The sequence below is a fragment of the Tamandua tetradactyla genome, chromosome 3 (genome assembly GCF_023851605.1).
Source record: "Tamandua tetradactyla isolate mTamTet1 chromosome 3, mTamTet1.pri, whole genome shotgun sequence".
NCBI lineage: Eukaryota > Metazoa > Chordata > Mammalia > Pilosa > Myrmecophagidae > Tamandua > Tamandua tetradactyla.
The window spans coordinates 67941408-67946699 of record NC_135329.1 but is presented as its reverse complement, the minus strand read 5'-3'; the positions used below and the strand labels follow the sequence as shown (position 1 = coordinate 67946699).

Here is a 5292-nt window from a genome sequence, read left to right as displayed (position 1 = left end):
TATTGCTAAATGAGAATTTTTTTGCCCCTAATTTGCTTTTTGAATATTTTCAAATTTCCCAATAGGTTCATTTCACATTATTTTATGCAAATTTGTAGAAAATTCTCTTCATTTTGTCCCAGAAACAGTGTGCATCAACTTTATTTTAAAATAAACTCCTCTCTCTCTGCTTGAATTACTCTAATATACATGAAAAGTATCTAGTATGCAAAAACAGTGTAGCTGCCAAAGTAACCATGTTTTCATATAATGGATTTACTATGCTTTGCTGAACTTGAAAATATGGTATTGTTAAATGACAAAAATGATGAAGGAACACGGAGGGAGACAGCAGAAAATCATCTCTCCTGACCCAGTAAACACGAAACAAATCTTGTGTTCTAGAGGCACATGGACCGCACTGCTGAGTGGGCCTGACTCCAGAGGTAGGCGTGTGGCAGCATATTAATCTCACCGTGAGGTGGAAACACATCTGCATGCACATTTGGAGACCCACTCTTGTAGACCTGTAAGTGCTTAACAGATGCGACAAAGGATATTTGGTTTCCTCTTTCTATTCCCTCCAAGTAAAACTTTTCCAAAACAATTTCCATAAAACATTGGTCAACAGATAAAAGTGAGTTAATGTGAAAGAAAAAAACTAAAAGGCAAGTCAAGAGCTTTACAGTTTAAACTGTGGAAGTCAAACACTGAGTCATAAGGATAACTTGAACTTCTGTGTCTTAAAAATACAAAAAAGAGAGTGGTAACAGCACAGATACTGAAACAATGGGAGTCTTTGTCATCTCAAAATGATATTCTTAACACTTACGTAGAGAGGTTTATCCCTGATGTGTGTGTGTGTGTGTGTGTGTGTGTGTGTGTGTGTACTTTTAACTTTGTGAGGCCCAGAGCATGGGTCTCCTCCATATTGAGAGTAAGTTGTTGCCCAAAGCCACCTATCTGACCTGGGCAGAAGTTAAAGGTTAACAGACTTCTTCAAGGAAGGAAAGAATGTTACAGCTGGTATCATAAACCACTTATCTTGTGAAGCGTTGAAATTCTTCTTCCCTGATCACTGCTAATAACAAGTCTCCAGATCACTGAGTCATGAGAAACTCTGTTCTGCTGAAACTTTGTTCCCATACCCTATGGAATCTCTGTCTTAAACCCTTATAAGCTGCCCCTTGCACTCCTATATTTGCAGAGTGCTGTCTTCATTTGGGATGGCCACCACAAGAAATACTTTCCTGTTCATAAGTCTTAATAAAACTCATGTCTGACTTTGCGCTTAGTATGTTCTTTGGTCTTGGGGCTGTGCTGGCGTGAGCCCTTCAAAAGCTGGGTTGGAACAATTGGTGAGCCAGCCAAGAGACCAAAGAGCCAGTGGCTATAGTGGGCTTGAGTCCTGGGAAGGGAGAATCTGTGGGGAAAATTTCAAGTTGGCCTATATCATCTATGTGGGGAGGGGCGGCTGCCCTTCTGGATGAATGTGAACCACCACGATTTACTAAAGTAAGCTCCCAATCTCCTGAGGGGAAAAAAGAAGTCAGGAAAGAAACCATAATGAAGAGGCTGAGCCTGGGAGCTCTCCAGTGTCCTGTAGGGACAAGGTCAAAATCCCCTGATGTAAACAATAGCCAGGGATCAGAGGTGATTTGTAGAATTAACCATCTACTGGTCCCCTACTAATTAACCATCTATTGGTTCCCTACTAATTAACCATCTACTGGTCCCCTACTAATGAGCAGCAAGTGTTAGCACTAGTCAACATGGGAGAAAAAGACCTTGGGATAGGGAGCGATCTCTGAGCGAGGCAGCAAGATGGACGCGGGCTTCTTCCGCGGAACTAGTGCAGAACAGGATAATCGGTTCAGCAACAAACAGAAGAAGCTACTGAAGCAACTGAAATTTGCAGAATGCCTAGAAAAAAAGGTGGACATGAGCAAAGTAAATTTGGAGGTTATAAAGCCTTGGATAACAAAACGAGTAACAGAAATCCTTGGATTTGAAGATGATGTTGTGATTGAGTTTATATTTAACCAGCTGGAAGTAAAGAATCCAGACTCCAAAATGATGCAAATCAACCTGACTGGGTTTTTGAATGGAAAAAATGCTAGAGAATTTATGGGAGAACTGTGGCCCCTGCTGTTAAGTGCACAAGAAAACATTGCTGGAATCCCTTCTGCTTTCCTAGAACTGAAGAAAGAAGAAATAAAGCAGAGACAGATTGAACAAGAAAAATTGGCATCTATGAAAAAGCAAGATGAAGACAAAGATAGGAGGGATAAGGAAGAAAAAGAAAGCAGCAGAGAAAAAAGGGAAAGGTCTCGAAGCCCAAGAAGATGCAAATCCAGATCTCCTTCCCCTAGAAGACGATCTTCCCCTGTCAGGAGAGAGAGAAAGCGCAGTCATTCTCGATCTCCCCGTCACAGAACCAAGAGCCGGAGTCCTTCCCCTGCTCCAGAAAAGAAGGAGAAAACCCTAGAGCTCCCAGAACCTTCAGTAAAAGTAAAAGAACCTTCAGTACAAGAAGCCACTTCTACTAGTGACATCCTGAAAGTTCCTAAGCCTGAACCTGTACCAGAACCTAAAGAACCTTCTCCAGAAAAAAATTCCAAAAAAGAAAAGGAAAAGGAAAAGGCTCGACCGAGATCTCGGTCACGTTCCAAATCAAGGTCCCGGACTCGTTCCCGCGCTCCGTCTCATACTCGACCTAGGCGGCGCCATAGATCCCGATCAAGATCATATTCACCTAGAAGGCAGCCAAGCCCACGATGGCGGCCTTCTCCTCGGAGAAGAACTCCACCAAGACGAATGCCTCCTCCACCAAGGCATAGAAGAAGTAGATCTCCAGTGAGACGAAGAAGGCGCTCATCAGCATCCTTGTCTGGGAGTAGCTCATCATCATCTTCTTCTCGTTCCCGGTCACCACCAAAGAAGCCTCCCAAGAGGACATCTAGTCCCCCTCGAAAAACTCGTAGGTTATCTCCTTCAACAAGTCCTCCCAGGCGAAGGCACCGGCCTTCACCTCCACCAACTCCACCGCCAAAAGCTCGTCATTCCCCAACACCCCAGCAGTCAAACCGTACCAGAAAAAGTCGTGTTTCTGTCTCTCCAGGGAGAGCTTCAAGTAAAGTGACAAAACATAAAGGTACTGAGAAAAGAGAGTCTCCTTCACCAGCACCCAAGCCTAGAAAAGTAGAATTGTCTGAATCCGAAGAAGATAAAGGTGGCAAGATGGCAGCAGCAGACTCTGTGCCCCAGAGGCGCCAGTATAGACGACAAAACCAGCAGTCTTCATCTGACTCCGGCTCCTCCTCCTCCTCAGAAGATGAGCGACCCAAGAGGTCTCATGTGAAAAATGGTGAGGTAGGCAGACGGCGGAGACATTCCCCTTCCCGGAGTGCCTCTCCATCACCACGAAAGCGCCAGAAGGAGACTTCCCCTCGTGGTAGACGGAGAAGAAGTCCCTCCCCACCACCTGCCAGAAGGTGACGTTCTCCTTCTCCAGCTCCTCCTCGGCGACGCAGATCTCCCACACCACCACCTCGACGAAGGACTCCTTCTCCTCCGCCACGTCGGCGCTCACCTTCCCCAAGAAGATACTCTCCTCCAATACAGAGAAGATACTCTCCTCCACCTCCAAAGAGAAGAACAGCTTCTTCCCCTCCCCCTCCTAAAAGAAGGGCATCACCATCTCCACCGCCAAAGCGTAGGGTCTCCCATTCTCCACCTCCCAAACAAAGAAGCTCCCCCGTCACCAAGAGACGTTCACCATCGTTATCATCAAAACATAGGAAGGGGTCTTCCCCAAGCCGATCCACCCGGGAGGCCCGATCTCCACAACCAAACAAACGGCATTCGCCCTCACCACGGCCCCGAGCTCCTCAGACCACCTCAAGCCCTCCCCCCATTCGAAGAGGAGCATCATCATCACCCCAAAGAAGGCAGTCTCCATCTCCAAGTACTAGGCCCATTAGGAGAGTCTCCAGAACTCCGGAACCCAAAAAGATAAAAAAGGCTGCCTCACCAAGTCCTCAGTCTGTACGGTGGGTCTCATCCTCTCGCTCTGTCTCAGGATCTCCTGAGCCAGCAGCTAAAAAACCCCAAGCACCTCCATCCCCTGTTCAGTCTCAGTCACCCTCTACAAACTGGTCACCAGCGGTACCAGTCAAAAAGGCTAAGAGCCCAACACCAAGCCCATCTCCAGCAAGGAATTCAGACCAGGAAGGAGGTGGGAAGAAAAAGAAGAAAAAGAAGGACAAGAAACACAAAAAGGAGAAGCACAAGAAGCACAAAAAACACAAGAAGGAAAAGGCTGTGGCTGCAGCTGCTGCAGCTGTCGTAATCCCTGCAGCCATTGCTGCTCCCACAACTACATCAGCACAGGAAGAACCAGAGGCAGAGCCAGAACCTAAAAAGGAGACTGAAAGTGAAGCTGAAGATAGCCTTGATGACTTAGAAAAGCACCTGCGTGAAAAGGCCCTGAGATCAATGCGGAAGGCTCAAGTGTCCCCACAGTCTTAGGTGGAAATGTTTGTTATGATGTAAATTTTATTTGATTTGTACGCAATTCAATTTCAAAATTGCTAAAATGTGTTTGAGCTTTAGACTATAACATTTGTTGTAATAATTGCTAGGTTGAAGTTCACCATGTAAAAAGGGGCATGGATTTACATTGCAAAAGGTGTCCACAGTGTATTAGTGAAATTCTCATTGACAGCTCACATAAATTCATTTAGAGTGAAATATTCTAAGCCAAAAAAAAATCCTCTTTTTAAAAAGGGGGTTTAGATATGGTTGGCATTCTTATGGTTCCTTTAATGCCTCTGGCTATTCCCAGCGTTGGTTTTTTTTTTTTTTTTCCTCTCATTTGGTTCTTAGCACCCATTTAAGTTATGATGCTTCCGACCCAGTAAGCTTGCCCAGAAATAAGACCACTGTTTGAACTGCCACAAAAGTATAAATGACTATTTTAATGCCACAATCTTTCCTGTTGCCTGTGGAGTCTCTGCTGAAATGAATCAAGATTTGAACTCTAGGGGTAAGACAGAAAATGAAAGCATGTTGTTTGCCAGGACACTGTGGGTTTATATTGATGTGTAACAAGTTGATTTGGAACACTGGAATTTCATTCTATTCTGGTTTTGGTGTTTTGGTTTTTTTTTCCTCCTTTTCTTTTGTAAAGGCAATTATCTAGTCCCAGGAAGGATCCTTCAGTTATATAAAATTTTGTTTTATGAAACGTCATGGCTCCATTCAAAATTTTGTCTTGTACTTCCATTTGATACACACGACTTTCAGAGCTCT

The 5292-nt window shown here is 44.7% G+C and overlaps 1 pseudogene; it reads left to right on the top strand.

Annotated features, from left to right (window-relative positions):
* Nucleotides 1–1770: 1770 nt before the first annotated feature.
* Nucleotides 1771–4691, top strand: LOC143677368 (serine/arginine repetitive matrix protein 1 pseudogene; annotated as a pseudogene).
* Nucleotides 4692–5292: the final 601 nt, after the last annotated feature.